Raw genomic sequence first — 19,439 nt, 5'->3', positions numbered from 1 at the left:
AGTGGGCGGAAAGTTGCACACCACAAGGTAAGTTGGAACATCTGAGATAAAGCCGCAATGGGGTCGCTGCCATCTGGCGGGCGCTAACGAAGGCTATGTTCAGCGGGCTTAGTCAGTGCGCTTAGAACGGGCCAATCGGTGGTGACGGCCAATCAGAGGGCTTAGAAAGTGTGGGAGAGTGATCAGTAGGCTTCGAATGGAACAATCAGCGGAGCCAGTTAATCAGCATAAAGGGGCAGAGCTGTGCTCAGCGATACGCGTGCATCAATCAGCGTGAAGTGGGCAGAGCCGAGTAATTAGCATAAAGGGGCGTAGCTACAGTCAACCAATCAATGATCAGTCAAGGCTTAGCACGGGCCATTCAGCATGAACTGGGCGGAGTCCAGCCAACTAATTAGCATAAAGGAGCGGAGCTACGGTCAGCCAATCAAAGATCAGTAGGCTTAGAATGGGCCAATCAGCGTGAAGTGGGCGGAGCCAGTAAAGGGTTGCACCATCCGGTGTCAGTGGGCTTAGAACGGGCCAATCGGCAGGCTTACATTGGGAGGGTGATCAGTAGGCTTTGGCTTAGACGTCTGAATCAGACCAATCAGCATGAAGTGGGCGAAAAGTTGCACACCACAAGGTAAGTTTGAACATCTGAGATAAAGCCGCAGTGGGGTCGCTGCCGTCTGGTGGGCGCTAACGAAGGCTATGTTCAGCGGGCCACAATCAGTGGGCTTAGAATGGGCCAATCGGTAGGCTTAAACAGGGGACGGCCAATCAGAGGGCTTAGAAAGTGTGGGAGAGTGATCAGTAGGCTTAGAATGGACCAATCAGCGGAGCCGGTTAATCAGCAGAAGGGGGAGGAGCTGTGCTCAGCGATACGCGTGCACCAATCAGCGTGAAGTGGGCAGAGCCGAGTAATTAGCATAAATGGGCGGATCTACAGTCAACCAATCTATGATCAGTAGGCTTAGCACGGGCCATTCAACGTGAACTGGGCGGAGCCCAGCCAACTAATTAGCATAAAGGAGTGGAGCTACAGACAGCCAATCAATGATCAGTAGGCTTAGCATGGGCCAATCAACGTGAAGTGGGCGGAGCTAATGGCGGCCAATCAGATAGCTTTGGATTTGGCTTGTGTTGGATTACAACTGGATTTTGTTGGCTTAGAAGTGGATTTAAGGCTTAGAATTGGATTAGAATCGGCCATCATGGATTAGAAAAAGGATGTCGTTGTGCGTAATAGGTCCCTACTACTGAAGTATGGTTTCTAAGGTCATGCTAAACGAAGTGTACTTTTATCAACAGTGCACCACCTGAGTTTAGGGACTGGATTCGGTAACTTCTATTTTCTTTTTTTTTTTTACTCTCTCTGTGCCGTAAGCAAGGTTCAGAGTCACGCAAATGAGAATTAACCCATTCACACAATCCTGAAATCTATGATAGCATTTGAACCACACGGACTGAGAGACCTTTGTTACCCCCAATAACGAAAAATACTCACACCTTTGCGCCGTTTAGGTGGATGTTCTTTCCCCGATGTGGACAGGTACTGTGATGGTGCTACACCTTGATTCAGACGACACTGAGCTCGTTATCCAGTACGTTGAAGAGATTAAGCGTACCCTTCGTAAATTCGATCATGCAAATGTCCGCTACAAACCCGAGCAGCTAGTCGACTGCCATATTTACACTTCCCAAAGAGCAGCTCTACAGTGCCGCCTGCAGTCGATCACGGCAGCACCATTCACATTGGCAACCATTCTCGGCCCTAGGTCTAACCAGATCGAACATTGCCAAGCTGATGAGTATTTCAAGATTTTCCTCCGGCACACTGGTCTCCTCGATACCCTATGATCTGCCTGCGTACCTGGTTGCTGTGTGTGTGTGTATTTTTTTTGTGTGTGTTGTGGTTTTGCCTACCTTGCTGATGTCTTACTGAGTCCACTGACTATCGACCCTATTTAGCATCGTTCATCACCTCACCATCAGGACATATCTCATCCTGCCCTATTATGCCTTGAGGTAGCGGGCCGCACCTTACCTGACGAATTTCCCCATTCATTATCATTAATTTATTTGATGTTGTTGTTATTGCAAGATTGGAGCCAAGCACACCAAACTGCAACCGGCGCGTTCCTTGCAACGAGTGAGCACCGCAGCATCGTAACGCCGCTCATTACACAAGCACGGGCGGTGCTACGATGCTGCGGTGCTCACGCACTTCCAGTAAAGCACCGGTTGCAATTTAGTGAGCTTGGCTCTAAACTTGCAAATGAAATTAGTGGCCACCGTAAGATCGCACGTGTGGAAATGTCATGTACTCCAGTGACAAGAGTCATCCGCAAAATTTAGTTCCCAAGCATGCCCTCCTCCTTCGCCTTCCTCCTCGCGCCCTCTTCAGCCTAGTCGTACGCTTCCCCGCGGCTTTCCTCCTCACGCTCCTCCCGTACTTTCATCCTCCGCTTCACTTCGCGTTCGCTGTGACTGTTACAACGCCGACGAGGCTCAACGCAATTCCAAGAACTGTAGCAGGGAAAAGGGAAACACCAAGAAACAAAGACGAAGACCATAAACGAAGATCGTAAACGAAGATCACAAACGAAGAATTCGTTCCAAAATGACCAGACGCTCCCGCAGGGCCCGAAAAACCCCGGTCGTGAAAGACAAAGGGGGACCGACTGCTGCCGGTACTTCTATTACACGACAGAAGCCGGCAGCGCGGGATCGGTCCCTCGACCATTACGGAGGGCCCGAAGTCGACCTCGACCTATTCTTCAATTTGGTCCTACATGCGAATTCAAACTCGAGTCTTTACTCTGATTAGCATGATCCGAAAGATAGGAAGTACTCGCATGTACTTTACTTTGGGATACTCTATGGTTTCTCAAGCGCCTTGGGTCCGTACTGAGAAGCTACCAGCTACGGACGAATTCGTCAGTTCGTTCCGAACTATGGTCAGCATTCCACCTTCGACAGCAAACGATGCTCTTACGAGTACTAGAGCATTGTGCAACGATATAACGTCCAAGAAATACAGAGCGCCCTTCTCCGGATTGCTATCGACGGCGAAAGCACACATCACGAAGAAAGGCTTTACGGCCCTCGAGGTACACGAGAACGCTATAACGTGTAAACAGGGTGAAAAGAGAAAATTGCATGAACTGTCCAGCACCAGGCACGTGTTTGTTTTGCCGTCTTCCTCAGCTGCTCGACATCATGTAATTCCTAGCAGCTATTCCGCAAACAACACCGTGCCTGGTTCCGAAGATCCTGAGTGGCCTGCATTGCGGCGAAGTGTCCTAGAAGTAATTCGTTGTAGCGCTTTGCGATCCTTGTGCAAATATCGTTAATCGTATTAGCACAGTATGAGGCCATCACCTGTAATGCTGTCTTGCTGTCAGTGATAATCGTCCAAATGTCCGCTGATGAACGCGATATGTATCACAATGCTGCGTAGATGACGTAGATCTCCGCCTCTGTGGAGGAACTATGAAATTTCCCGAACCCCCTTCCTTTTTATTCGCTGGAAACTGTTCTTCCCCTCGAGAAACTAATATGCCACAAATTTTTCCGGACGAAATCGCTCCATCGAAATGCGAGGAGCGCACTCTCCAAATGTCTCTTCCGTCTCTCCTCTGTGAAAGGTCTCTCCTGTCCCGCGCACATGCTCCCGTCGATGGTGTAACTGTACGGACCACACTTCTGTGCCCCGTTACGTCACCGGTGTTGCACAATGGCAAGTAATGCTGCGATCTCGCTTTGGCTGCAGGCTGCAGCCATCTAGTCGCACATAGAAGGTCACAATGTCTCTGGTCGCGTCTGAGGGTTGAAGTTGAAGCATTACGTTTTCTTGGTTGGAGGCCTTAGGATAACACACTATAATGAACAGCTTTTCGCGTGTGAATCGTTTGCTATAGTTGAGCTGGCAAGTATGACATGTGAGCGGTACTTTTTCATCGAATATATTCGTCGTCTGCTCTGCGGCTTTCACAACAAGGCAAGCACCTCCGTGCGAATCGCACGAATCGCACAAACAAACAAACGCGCGCATCGCTAAAAGACGCCGATCATGAAACGTTTATTAAAATCAAAAACAAGCGAACACAGGAGCCGTCAAAATCCGTCAAATCATTCCACGAAAACAGAAAAGAAAAAGAAAAAGAGAGAGAGAGAGAGAGAGAGAGAGACAGAAATGGGATCATGATTATATAATATACATATATGGGATCATATATGGGATCATATATCTATTTTAATATACGGCGCAGCCTCCGAGCAGAGCCGTATATTAAAAGGGAGTCTGGCCATTAATGGGTCATGCCTATACCTGGAGCTCCACCCACTTTTTCAGCTTTCTGACCAACGAAGTCTTGAAATATGGGGCGCTATCAATCAGCCTATCCTCACTATTTGACCCCCTATCCAACATGGGCAGCGCCATTTTGGGTGGCAAGTGGATTGGATGGGATTGAAATGGATACCTCTCGCAATCTGCAAAAGTAGTGGATTGTTGGTACAGATTTGATAAGCGCCACCTAGGGAGCGTAAGGCACGTCGGGAATTGTCGTCTGCTTCCGTCGTTGTACCGCTGCCGGCAGAACCACCTGCTGGGACACATTCTGTTGTCGGTATGATTTTTAAACAAATCTACATGAATAGTTGGAATATAAGAGGCAAGAATGTTTATATCCATGAAATCCAGCTGTTAAATATAAGATTGTACAGCACAGCGCCGTTTTTGTTATGATTTCGTTGTGATCACCGTGTTCACTAGGCCTAACACCGGCGACAAAACGTATTATTTTCAGTTAGATATCGATGGATGAGCATACGTTGAAACTGATTTTCGAGAAATTTATATTAGGAAGTACATTTGAAGCGTAAAATCAGGTTAGTCTGTGAAAATTTTTTGTCACGAAATCCCCGCTTCATTGTGTTTGTTTTCGTCGCCATTTTGGGTGGCAGTATGGTGTCATGGCGACCCCCTTGGTAAAAAGCAAACCAATCAGAGGAGCGAAACTGTGGTTGACAGGTCGAGCCTCTTTTTGTGACTCCTCCCAATCGCCAGACTCCCTTTTAATATACGGCTCTGCCTCCGAGGTAACGCGAGCGCCACCCCGCGGCAGCGAAAGGTTCGAGCAATTAGGGGCGTCACATTTTGACGAAGTTCGGTCTCCTTACTTCTCCTCTGCGACTGATGTACAGCCGTCTCGAAACCATTTGCACCACTCAAACGCTTTGCCGCAGCTAAGTGTATCGTGGCCATACTGAGCCTAAAGTCTTCATTGAGTTTTAGATGGCTTTATGCCTTCATTCACGGGAAACTTCATGACAATTCGCTGTTCGACGTGCGCGCTCACCTCGTTGTCGGCCATCTTTTCCAGCACGCGTCTTCTGTTTTGCACAAGCTTTGGACCCCCACGTGGTGAACGCGGAGGCCCGTCGCGTGTAAAAATGACGAAAAAGAAGTAGCCCGAGCCATTTGTACACTAAGGAGACATGAAGTCCCGGTTTGACTTGAACACCCCTCGTACAATGAACAATTTTCTCAACTCCAACTCAGTTTGCGATGTGGAACCCTATCAAATGGCATGGCGCAATCAACAAATATAATATCAATTTGCCCTCTCACGTTAGGTACTTCAGCAAAGTATTGGGTTGTCATCGACAATCTTTCACAAAAGCCGCTTGCTGATTTTGATACAGTAATTTGTGCTCTTCTATATAGGGCTGTTGCAGGGAAGTTTGCACATCGCCATTTCAGGCCCAAGCGGCCACGGATCCCAACAAAGGTAGTTTCATCAGGGGGTTTTGCATGGTGTTTCAAACGACATGGTGCCAAGAAAAGCTACAAAACTTTTAGGAAATCCACAGAAAAAGCGGTGCTTCTTGAAAAGTGCGAACAACTCGGGCCCGTGTATTTGAAAGTGCCGCGTCGTCTGCTAAGCTATCGCGTGTTGCATAATTTGGGACCCTGACGTTGCTGCTCACTCGCGCCACCTGGCCTAGAGCAACAGGTCTATAGGTGACTGGGTGTGTTTGAAATCTATGTGTTCCATGGAGCCGGAACAAAATAAAGATACGGGAAGTCAGTTTGTGTAACCTCCCCTATTTGGAACCTGTTTCTGGTATGGGTACGACTTTTGCACATTTGCACTCAGACTTATCAGAATCATGTCTGAAAAATTTATCGAACAGTGAGTGCAAATATTTACCGCACCATTCAGCATTCCTCAGCTGGAACTGTTCGGGAATATTGGGATGCCTATATTCCACCGTTCTAAGTATCCACCGCTTAAAATCCCGGACGTTCGCAATAATTCCCCATTCATAAATTAAAGCTTAATATCAAGAATGGAGGAATGATCCGTGCTGAATAATACATATTAATGATAAACCTCGAACTATGCCGTGATTTTGGCGTCAGTAACGAAAACTTTATTTTGAGATGGAGAGTGGGGAGGTTCATCCAGTGGAGTGCAGCTGTAGCTTCCACAGTTTCGCCACGAAAACCACCGCCCCTCTTGACCACGTGATCAGCAGTAACGAATCACGACAAAGTAGCCGGAAAACGGCACCAAAAAGCGCGCGCTGGCTGATTGAACTGCGCATGTGCGCTGCGTGCCCTCTCCACACCCTCTCATTCGACTTATCTCCCTCCCCCCCTGTTCCGAGCGCTTCGCCAGGCCATCTGCTAATATCATCGGGAAGCAGAAAACGAAAATCCAGAAGACGAAGGAATTCACATGTACAAATTTATTGACACGGTAAACATATAAACAGGAAGCAACATTTGAATGCAAGTAAATCTACACGATTATTACAGAATACTGCAGAATAAATAAAGAATAAATAGTGCCGAGCAACAGAAAGCGTGACTATCATATTATACAATCCTGAAGGGAACCTATTTGGTTTGGAGAAAGTAGATATTATTCTACACATATATAGCATGTGATGAGTCGCAGAAGCCATCCGCTTCATCCCAGCAGAAATGTCCAATTTTCTGGTGACAGGGGCCAATGCTCGCGGATCGCAGGGCCACGAACAGCTGTCGGTGTCTGAATGAAAAAAAAAAGGAACATGTTAACGATATGGTAAACCCGAGCACAGGCAACGTTAATTGCCTGAATTCAGCCAAAGTTAATTGGCTGAATACGCTCTGTAAGACATGCTATCGTTACGCGCCTAATGTCGACTAATGACAAAATTCGAGGAGCCCTGCGTAGCGATGCACGATGTTTTCCTTTTCATGCACACCAGTGTATTAAACATCAGACACATTCAAATAGCGGAACAAAACGCAACAAGTAACGCCACACAGAATCATCAACCAGATCATGACTGATAACCGGCAGAAAGTGATGCAATACGGGACAAGGCGTACCTCCATGCACACAGTTTGGCGACAGTATTAAAAGTCTGATCACTGACATGCATCATACGTTTGTCTGCTTACCTTCCATTCAGGCGTTCGTCCACGGCTCGAACATCTTCGAAATCCACGAAACGAAATCACCGTCTGCTCACATACGTAGACGCCAGCTACACAACGGTCAGACGGGTCAGCGCCTCGGAGAAACGAACGCGGGCGAATCCACCGGTTAAATGAGCCTCAGCCAATCATGATCGAGAAAGGTCACGTGAGGGACCGGAGCCAATGCAAAGTAAATAGCCGAAATTTGGCGGGAAATGCCATGGGCGACACTATTGTCGCGGCGGCGAAACCCGCTTACTGTGCCTCCTCTGGTTCATCGCCAAAGGCGATACTGTATACCCCATTGCTGGTGGGGATGTGGGGAATAAAATATTGAGCCCCTTTACAATAATCCCATGGTGTCCAGAAATGTCAAAAGAGCTTTGACATCAGAAGAAGTCATCGTCGTGAACAAAGTAGGCTTCTGGCGTCCGTTAGGCTTGGCCTGGCAGCCACATCAGGGTAGCAGAAACTGCTAGAATTTGGTTAGGTTAGTTTTCGAGATTTGGTTAGCTTAGATGTGTTTTGACAGCTCAACACGCCGTATGGGGAAGGGGGGCAATCCACAGCTGGGCACGCAAGCAACGCTACGCTATTAGCGCCGTTTGGGATTTTCAACAACAACTTTATTTTGAGACGGAGAGTAGGGGGGGTTCATTGTGTGGTATTTTAAACGGTAGATTCTTAACTGTGGTATTTCGGGGTACCCTCGGGAATACCGTCCACGCTTCGCGAACTTTTTGCGATCTAAATTCAGTAAGGCAACGAATATTCCTCCCTTCGTAATTGTAACATCGGGTGCAGTAGAACTATTGCCATCCAAATATGCCATGTGAGCGTTGCCTCCTATGGACGAAGACGCAAACGCCTCATTGAAGGAGTTTGTTACGACCCCATTGTCTTCGATATAATGCGTTATTAAACTAGATTTACATGAAATACTTGTCAGCCTATTTGTCAATTTTGTCAATGTCAGACATTTTGTCAATGCAACGCAACGACATAGCCGATGCCACAAATACTCCAAGAACTGTAGAAGAGGAAGATAGAAAATATCCAAAAACAAAGACGAAGTTCATAAACGAACAATTCTTGCTAAGATGACGAAACGCTCACGCAGGGCCCGGAGAACCGCCGCCGCAACACACAATGAGGGCCGGACTGCCGTCGGCTCCACTACTCCACGACAGAAGCGGGTGGCGCGGGCACAGTCCCTGGACCACTACGAGGAGCCCGACGTCGACCTGGAACTATTCTTCAACATAGTCGTACAGGACATGAGATTCCTCCTGCGTATCCCAGTACTGGCCTGCGGTATCACCTTCATTTCCATAGCTCTCATCAGGTCCGACATCGCCAAGCCTTATGTCTGGAGCCCACCTCTGGAGCCCACCGCACCGATTAGCCTTGACGATAGCACATCCATTACCATAGACGCCATACTAAACACCAGACCGTCTACAGGATGAAAGTACGGGTCTTTCATTCACATCCAGACTTAGTGAAGCCAAGCCAAAGTCGCATTCAACAGGCAACGTGGTCAGGGCCGTTGAAGCTGGAAACGTACCTCCCGAACTGTCCATTAGAGAGCAAGATCCCAAGGCCATTGCTGTCTACCATGCTTTGCATAGCCTCTGGTGCTCCAGGTTTCGGTACCTACATGGTACGATAAAAGCATTGAGCACCCAAGATAGCCATTTTGTCGTTCCCATGAACTCGATGAATGTCCGGCATTCCACATTGCCCTTCGACACACACCAGGCTTACGTGGTTCACAATCTCTTCTACAGCGAACGCGTCCAGCGAGTTACTACGATCCATTGCACTACCAAGATAGGAGGCATCGCCTGGCTCTCGTTGTCCACTAATATTATTGGACATCACACATGGTTCAAGATCTGTTCGATCACGAAGGTCACTTCGAGACGAGGATTCGAAAATGTAAGAACCTCTATCTACATCGACTGGTGTCTGCAACAGCTATTTGACCGACACAGATCAAGTGACATTCAACGACATCAAGAAGTATTTGAAGAAATCGGAGAGCACAGCTACACAGAAGAGCGCCTCGAGGTCGTCAGTGATGTCATTCTTACACTTGGTGGTGGTGTGTACGTGCGAATTCAAAGTCGAGTCCTTACTCTAATTAGGGTGATCAGAAACCTGGGAAGTACTCGCATGTACTTCACTTTCAAATACTCTGTGCTTTCTATATCGCCTGGGGTCCGTACTGAGAAGCTGCCAACCATCGGACAATTCATCAGTTCGTTCCGAAATGGTCAGCATTCCACCTTCAACAGCAGACGATGCTCTTACGAGTACCAGAGCATTGTGCAACGATATCACGTCCAAGAAATACAGAGCACCCTTCTCCGGATTGCTATTGACGGCGAAAGCACACATCACGAAGAAAGGCTTTACGGCCATCGAGGTACACGAGGATGCTATAACGTGTAAACAGGGTGAAAAGAGAAAATTGCATGAATTGTCCAGCACCAGGCACTCGCACGTGTTTGTTTTGCCGTCTTCCTCAGCTGCTCGACATCATGTAATTCCTAGCAGGTATTCTGCAACCAACACCGTGCCTTGTTCCGAAGATCCTGAGTGGCTTTCATTGCGGCGAATTCTCCTAGATTCTACAGCACGATATTATCACCGCATACTTCCATTGGTGTCTCAAACTCGCCAGCAAGTACTGGACGACGAATGTGAATCGCGTCAACATGCCGCGCTTCTAGATAAATTGAACGACGCCTTTCAAGCAATCTCAGAACTCCTCAACGTACTACAGCAGGGATAATGCGGGAAGCAACGATGTGTGCTTTGAATATGACCTTTCTCCGACGATACCCGCCTGAAATCGCGACTTATGTTCCTCAACGTAACGAAAGGAATGTACTGTATAATAAACGACTTTGATAAAAAATACAATACGTCTTGTTCTTCCTGTTTTCTTGTCACGGATTCTAGGTTTAGTTACGTTTATGTTGGCTGCAATCATTGGTGCATTATCGTCTCTAAAATTGCACTGGTAATCGTATGGATTCACTCGCAGGGGTATCTCGCTCGGGGACTGAAACCGAAACGAATAGGTTCGGTTACGGTTACGGTTCAGTGTCAGAACTCTGAAGATAACTGGGAAACACATGAACCGGCATTTTCTAGGTTTTCTCTATTATGTATCTGACGTCTGCGTGGATGTCGCACAATCAGCTACAAGGTGCAAACGGGTAAAAATTAACTAAACGTAACTTAAACTGAATTGACTAAAAAAAAACTTTTCAGTTGCGGTCCAAAAAGGAGGTGCAGTGCCAAGCGCGAGGTCGAAGGAAGAGTGAACTCGTTTCTCGACGCACTTTTGCGTTTGGGACTTTAGCCGTAAAAGTATTTCTTGCGTTGTGTATCATCTCGTGCACATTCATTTCGCCCGTCCTGCTAAGGTTTGCTATTTTTAAATCAGAATATATAACAAAGATGAAGTTGTAGAGCGAGAAATGAGGCGACCAGGCTCTACTGAGGTTGATGGGTTTAATGACGGTTAATAGCGATGAACCGAAAACGAAAGCTCGGGTCACGCGCAGTGCAGCGCGTAACCGATGGCGGTGCTGGTGATGATTATGACGCTGCTGCTACAAGGCTCCCCCCCGTGGCGGATGACAAAGCTGGCGAGGAGGGCCGAGGTTGGCGGAAAGGTCGGGCGCCGAGGCCAATGAGTGCAGGAGCCGGACCCGAGGCGGCGGGCGGCTCGTAGTGTGCGAGCTGCGGCGCCCAATGGACTCGACGTGGAGGGGGAGGAATGCTGGAGACAGGAGCTGAGCACGGACGTAGGGAGGGCGGGTCGGGCGATACCAGAGGTGCAGACTCCAGGAATGCGGGCTTAAGCCTGTCGATGGCCACAGTGTCAGGTCCCCGCGGAAGATCGAGGCGGAAAAACTTCCCGGCTCGCGAGATGACCCTGTAGGGGCCGTCATAGGGAGGCTGCAAGCTGGAGCGCACAGAGTCCCGGCGGACGAAGACGTGGGTGGCTTGATTAAGGTCGGGGCTCACGAACACGCGTGTTGCGGGAGCGGAGCGGGTAGGCGTGGGCTTGAGGTCCCGGAAGAGCTGGCGGAGACGGTCGATGTAGGAGGAAGGGTCGTGCACCAGCGGGGCCGATGGGGTGAAGAATGCTCCGGGAAGGCGGAGCGGGCACCCGTAGACCATGTGGGCCGCGCTGCAGTCATCCTGGCGGATCGCGGCGCGAAGGCCAAGCAGGACGAAGGGTAGACGCTCGGGCCAGGTTGTGTCGCCGTGGTCAGTGGCGCGGAGGGACGCCTTGAGCTGCCGATGAAGGCGCTCGACCAGGCCGTTGGCAGCCGGATGGTAGGCCGTGGTTCGGATGTGATGGGTTCCGAGGGCGCTGCACAGGTGACGGAAGAGGGCCGATTCAAACTGGCGTCCTCTGTCCGTGGTTACAGTGGACGGGACGCCGAATCGGGAAACCCAGGAGAAGAGGAATGCGTGGGCCACCGTCTCTGCCGTGATGTCAGGAATCGGCGTTACCTCCGGCCAGCGGGTAAAGCGGTCGATGCACGAGAGCAGGTAGCGGTAGCCTTTGGCCAGAGGAAGCGGGCCGACCAAGTCGATGTGGACCTGGTCGAAACGTGCATCTGGCGGAAGGAACCGCGATGGAGGCGAGATGGTGTGGCGGTAGATTTTGGACCGCTGGCAGGCCAGGCAGGCCCGCGCCCAGTCACGGACATCGGCATTCATGCGAGGCCATATGTAGCGCTCTGCGACGATCTTTTGCGTGCCGCGCACGCCAGGGTGGGACAGCGAGTGGAGGGCGTTGAAAACATGCCGGCGGAAGGCCAGGGGAACGAAAGGGCGCGGGGTACCAGTAGAGGTGTCGCACCATAGACTTGCCGTCGAACCGGGGAGCGAGATCTCCCGAAAAGTGGTGGATGAGGCGGGGGATGAACGAAGGGCGGCGAGCTCTTCATCAGCCTGTTGCGCCTGGGCGATGCCGTCCAAATCGACCGCGGGTGGCGGATGGAGAGCATTGACGTCCGGCCGCGAGAGTGCGTCGGCAGCGGCATTGTCTTCGCCTGCGACGTGTCGCACATCGGTCGTGAACTCCAAGAGGTAGCACATGTGGCGGGTTTCACGAGGCGAGTGGTTGAGGGAGGCCGATCGCAGGGCGAACATGAGAGGCTTGTGGTCGGTGTACAGCACAAACGGACGGCCCTCGAGAAAATGGCGGTAGTGTCTGCATGCCAGGTAGGCGGCGAGGAGCTCACGCCCGAAGGTGCTGTAGCGTGTTTCGGCTGGCGAGAGACGTTGGGAAAAGAAACCGAGAGGTTTCCAGTGGCCATCCTGACGCTGCTGCAAGACTGCGCCGACAGCAGCAGTGGAGGCGTCGACGAACAACGCTGTCTCGGCGTCAGGACGAGGATGGTGGAGCAGCACAGCATCTGCCAGGGCCTGCTTGACCTCTTCGAACGCGCGTTCTGCTGCCGGTGTCCACTCCAGAGGGGCAGCACGGGCCTCTTTCGGATGGTCAGCGCCGAGAGCTGCGTAGAGAGGCTGGAGCAAGGCAGCACAGCGAGGCACAAAACGTCGGTAGAAAGTCACGAGGCCGAGGAATGAACGAAGTCCTTTGCGAGAAGTGGGGGTAGGAAAGTCTCGGATGGCCTGGACCTTGGATGCGAGTGGCCGGATGCCTTGCGGGGTGATGGTGTGTCCCAGGAAGGTAAGGGTGGTAACGCCAAACTCGCACTTCGCGGCATTGATGGAGACTCCGTAGTCCTCCAGGCGCGAGAACAGGGCGCGCAGATGGGCGCGATGAGCCTCCGGAGATGGACTTGCGACGAGGATGTCATCCATGTATGCGAATGCGAAGTCCAGGCCGCGGAGCACTTCGTTGATGAATCGTTGGAATGTCTGCGCAGCATTACGCAGGCCAAAGGGCATCCGCACGTATTCAAAGAGGCCAAAAGGGGTGGTTATAGCAGTCTTCGGGATGTCAGGGGGATGGACGGGAATTTGGTGATAGGCTTTGATGAGGTCTATCTTGGAGAAGATGGTCGCTCCGTCAAGATTCGCGGTGAAGTCCTGAATATGGGGAAGCGGGTATCTGTCCGGTACCGTGACGATGTTGAGTGCACGGTAGTCCCCACATGGGCGCCAATCACCAGGTGTTGCTTTGGGCACCATGTGGAGAGCGGAAGACCACGGGCTGGAGGAAGGCCGAATGATCCCCAGTTCGAGCATGTGCTCAAATTCCCTCTTGGCAATGACGAGGCGCTCTGGAGCCAGCCGTCTGGGGCTAGCGAAGACAGGGGGGCCCCGTGTCACGATGTGGTGAGTGACGCTGTGGCGAGGTGGGCAAGAGGCGTGCGATTGGCGCAGGACAGCGGGGAACTCCGTGACAATGTCGGCGAAAGCAGTGGGCAACGGTAGCCGCATGGTGGGACTAATGGCGGCTATATGCGCTGGAGCTCCATAAACGTGCAAAGAAGTAGTGTTGTCGACGAGGCGCTGGCGTCTAATATCCACAAGAAGGTCGAAATGGTGGAGGAAGTCGGCGCCAAGGATTGCGAAGGGGAGGTCGGCGATGGTAAAAACCCAACGAAATACTCTGCGCAGGCCGAGGTCAAGGGTGACGGAGCGTTGACCGTAAGTTGAGATGGTGGACTTGTTGACGGCCTGCAAAGCCAAGTCTGGTTGTCGGTGTCGTTTTTCTGCGGGGGTTGGTGGAACGACGCTCACGTCAGCCCCGGTATCCACCAGGAAGCGACAGCCGGACACGCGGTCCGTGATCCGGAAGAGCCGGCTGTTGTCGCCCCCAGCCATGCCAGCCGTTAATGGTTGGGGGGAGCGTTTCCCGGCCACGAGCAAGGGGCCTGGCAGTTCCTTGCGGCATCGCCGAATTTTCGATGATACCAGCAGAAGTGGTGCTGAGAGGGCGAAGGAGACCGTTGACAGGATGGCGAGCAGCGACGGCAAAACGGGCGCCGAGGGGAACGTGGGCGCTGCGGGGAAATGGCGTTCACCCGGTTCACCAGGGCCGCCACCGTAGTCTGGAGTTGCTGGAGCGACGCGCTGATGGCATTGATTGCAACGTCCGTCGGTGGAGGGGAGGTGCGGGGGGCCAGGGCGGCAACGGCTCCTGGAGATGGAAGGCCAGCAAAATCCAAAATACGGTCCGCCATCTTCGCCAAGTCATCCAGGCGGGAATTTTCGCCGGGGGCCAGGATCATGCGTACGTTGTGGGGCAAACGTTGTAGGAAGAGCTCGCGTAGTAGTGAGTCGTCCGTGGTAGGGTTGCCCGCGAGGTCGCGCATGCGGCGCAGTAGCTGTGTGGGCCGTCGATCGCCGAGCTCTTCCCTGTTCAGAAGCTGCTGCAATCGCCGCTCCTCCGAAGCAGACGTGCGGCGGATTAACGCGTCCCTTAAGGTGTCGTAGGGTAATTCGGGGTGAGGGTGGATGATTAGGTCGCGGACTTCCGCCGCAGCTTCGGGAGGAAGGTTTGCGATGGCGTGGCCAAACCTTGAGGCTTGAGAAGTGACGCGGCGTCCGTCGAAGAGAACCTCCGCCTGCGCGAACCACAGCTGAGGGTCGGAGATGGAGAAAGGCGGCAGGCGGAGCGGTGCCACAGAAGCCTCAAGCGGTGGAAGTGGCGGTGGCCGGCTGGGAGGCGAAGGGCTGGTGGAGTGCTGGTCACCGTTCATGATGGTGGAACGCTAAGACATCACGTTCGGGTCACCAGTTGTAGAGCGAGAAATGAGGCGACCAGGCTCTACTGAGGTTGATGGGTTTAATGACGGTTAATAGCGATGAACCGAAAACGAAAGCTCGGGTCACGCGCAGTGCTGCGCGTAACCGATGGCGGTGCTGGTGATGATTATGACGCTGCTGCTACAAAGTAAAACCAAATGTAAGATGATGAGGGTGGCGTGATGCGTGAATGACATGAAAGGTCAACTCGTAATTTTCTCATGAGGTCTGTCGTGTGGAGGAAGTCGAGGAAAGCTCGAGTGACGCACCACTGACGGGAGTGTCGCACAGGGCCAAGTAATACAGGAAGGTCTATGTGTCTGCGTCCCAGAGCAGTCAGGCGTCCTTTGAGAACGTCGCGAGCAGTGTCGTAACGCAGTGCGGTAGTAGATGCGCTGTGTCTGCCACCCTGCACGTTGGAACTTCCTGCACGTTGGTGCTTCCACCCGTTTCTTCCCTTCGGGTGAGCCGCAGAGTGGTCGTGTATTTCATCTTCGGGTCGATGGAGTGTAGGAACGTGTTTTCAGGTACAGCATTTTCTATGAAGTGTAGGGTATTGCGGGCGCAGAGCCGCCTCACCTGAATTCTGCTGGCGGACGACGACATCGGTACTGATGCAATTAGCTCACCTTCTTCATGAGCGTGGCTCGCAGCGTCATCAGCATATGCGTTCCCGTGCAGGCCGATATACCCTGGCACCCTCTGGAACCAGACACTGTGGCCTGAGGCGAGTAATTCGTTGTAGCGCTTTGCGATACTTGGGCAAATGTCGTTAATCGTATTAGCACAGTATGAGGCTATCACCTGTAATGCTGACTTGCTGTCAGTGGGAATCGTCCAATTGTCCGCTGATGAACGCGATATGTATGACAATGCCGCGTAGATGGCGTAGAGCTCCGCCTCTGTGGAGGATGTTTCATCAGGAAGCTTAAGTCCTTGTTGGATGTTACAACTCGGCACGTAGAACGCTGCCGTTGAACTGCCTGGTACCACAGATCCATCAGTGTACACTTCCCTTCGTTGGTGGTGTGCAGTGTCCAAATGCTCCAGAGCAAGATGGCGCGCGATGATAGGGGCCACGTTACTCCTCTTTGCTAGGCCACGGATATCCGCGCACGGTAGACTGTAGGGGTACAAAGGTTCCACATAGCTGCTGCATACCTGGAGCCTCAGTTGATGATGGCACGCAGCTTTTTATGGGGGGCCCCCGTCAGGTGGCTCCAAATCCCTAGGATCTGTAAGTCACAGTCAGAACTAGGAGTTGTTAGACCCTTTCCTTTCTGGAAATAAATGATGTCATAGTGTTCGACAGCGCCACCAATTTGGGTGAGTTGAAGTACGCCATGACGAAAGAGGGCGCTTCCATGCTTCCCTCTCCCGTGCCGTGACGTCACGTAATCCCGTCCGGCTGCTTCGTTTGCTGCTGCGAGATCCTACATTGCTACGTGCCCGCGTCCCACTGGTGCGTGATTTTTTTATGACTGAATGAGCTTCCATCCAATAAAAACAGGACAACACACACACAGAGTGCTACTTTCGACACTTAAGTGCATACACACTGAAACCGCTGTTGTAGTGAATGTGGCGTGTTTGACCGACAAGCCCGGGTGCCAGGGCAATTGTGACACGACTCCGACACCGATGAATTCCATTCCTTCTGAACCCTCAAAGACGAAAGGAATCACAAAGGGTGTCAACTGTGTCCATGAGATTTTCTTTGTTGTTCAACTATCACATGACCTTGCCCGTTGAAGGAGGATGAGAACCACACATATATAAATACGCATTTCGCTCATGAATTACAGCGCCGCATACAAGGCACTCATTGTGAAAATTCAACGTTTCTACATAGGTTTGCGAGCTTCATTTTAAAACAGAACCAATCACGAAGACATCACGGTATGGTGACCGCAATACAGGGAAGGAAGTCGTAGTTACTGATGGTAAAACGGCTGACTCTTGATGGTGTGCGCTGTATCTGTTCACCACCTGCAACCGTTATTTGTCTACTGCAATCACGTTACAAGAGGCACCTGTGAAGAAAATTAAAGAGAGCGAAATTAAAAAAAGAAAGCGAGCACTGAAGCGAATGCAAGAAAGTCAATGCAGGCAAACATATCACGATGTTCTCATATGTATCAGACAAAATGTAAATCAAACTGTTCTTTTTCTGTTTCCATTTTTGATCCATTCCATGTTAATTACTATGCACTTGAGAGAAACAGCCTAAAAAATCGTGCTCTTGAATTGACATTCAAGGCCCTCAACGAGAAGCAAACATTGAGCAACAGAATGTGGAGCTAGCGTTTAAGATTTCCAGCACCTTTGGAGCCGAAACGCATATACGTTTGTTTCAATGCTGCTCTTTATGAATCGTGATACGACAAGTTCTGCATGAACAAAGGAGAACAATCAATCACTTCTCTCCTAGAATAACAAAAAAGGAACATTCAGCGTCATTCCTCAATACATCCGGGAGGAAGAAGATTACAATAGGTGTTCAACTCTGAACATATTCGGAATCTTTTGTTTCAACGCATTCTAGCTGTAAACACGCTGTTGAACAACAACAACAAGCTGCGGAAGATCAGTTCACAGGTAGAAGCAGCAAGCAACTTCTCAGAAACAAAAATAAAACTCTACAAGGCGAATATTAAAACGAGTAGTACCATTTGATCAGAGCGTTCTACGGGTGCTATTCATAACTTAGTTAACGTTGTATCCAAAAACATATCTACCTGTAATTGTGCGCATCCAGTACAACTTTTGCACGTATTTTGAAGTACGCTGTTGACAGACCGTTCTAGAACTGTTTCGGACGAGGTATTAAAATCTAAGCGAGTTCAAACGAATAGTAAAGCCAGGCTCCAACAGCTCCCCATAGAGCCCATCGTTTGAGATAATTCATACAACACTGGGCACACGACCAATGAAATTGCGACGTGGTGGATATTATGCACAACCAGTCGGCCAATCAGGAGCCTCACTGTCTGGCTGGCTTTTCGGTCGGTCCTGGCTACCATCGACTTCTACTGAATTTGAGGCCCGCCGCCGTTACTCGGTATTCAAAATAACTACAGCGATTTTGGGATAAAATAAAGATTTATTGGATACAAAACACTAATTAAAGATCTGATACATGGGTGCACTGTACGTATACAAAGCCCACTGCGTTGCTGACACGGTGGGACAGAGTTCGAACATGAAGCAGAACGAACACACCGTTAAACTCCTAATGCCGAGCCATTCTCACGACTGCGTACCATTTCATGATGAGCATCTTCTTTCGCTGCCTGCGGTGCATCCATTATAGCGAAGCGAAATGCCTTTTGTGTGGCACGTAATCCTGTCTTTGACAGTCCTCGAAGTCCAACGGCGCTCGAACTTGTTCTTCACGCTCCAACTCATGAAGCATATTCCGGTACCGCAGTTGACAAATTGTTCGTGGGATAACAGTTGTGTCCAGAAACAGCACAACCAGTGATGGCCAGTAGTTAACTACATGTAGTTAAACTACTAGATAAACTACCAGATTGTAGTTAAAAACTGCAGGGATGGGGAGTAATAGTAATACTTTGTATTATAATACTGTAATGCTTTTGAGTATTTGTATTATGTATTATAATAGTCATTTTTGAAATGTATTTGTATCTGTATTATAATACACAAAACGAGGTATTACATGTATTATAATACTTTTGAAGGTGTAATACTTTCCCAGAGGTCGTAAGTTCGACCTGCAAAGTGTCACCCGTGCACTTTATCAGTAATTTTTCGTGTCACACAAACATTTGAACACGAACAAGGCTCCTATTACAGTGTTCTCCGGCCCCAAATTATCCCAAAGCGAGTGACTTTGGGGCCAGAGGTTACTGGAGGTTTCCTCGCATTCCTTCTACTTCAGAATCCGTAAGGATGAGTCATACCAGTACAAGCCCTTTGTCTTATGAAAGAGTGCGTGCAGCCAGTCACCCCTGAACGTGGTTGCACTATAGGCAGTCACAGGTTTTTGAACGGCCCACATTTTATCGTCCAGAGTGGATGAAATCAGGGCTCTGCCACAGTGAGAGCAAGTTGTTCACTGCGATCGAATTGATCAGCGCTATCTGATCTTATTCGGAAAGATCAGGCCATGTGCAAAAATGTAAGCGTGAATAAAACGTCATTGGAGAATGATTGTCTCGATAAGTAATGGGCATATATCTAAGTAATTCTT

This window comes from Ornithodoros turicata, chromosome 7 (genome assembly GCF_037126465.1).
Source record: "Ornithodoros turicata isolate Travis chromosome 7, ASM3712646v1, whole genome shotgun sequence".
NCBI classification, from domain to species: Eukaryota; Metazoa; Arthropoda; class Arachnida; order Ixodida; family Argasidae; genus Ornithodoros; species Ornithodoros turicata.
The sequence above is the reverse complement of the archived record's forward strand: the minus strand, read 5'-3'. Positions refer to the sequence as shown.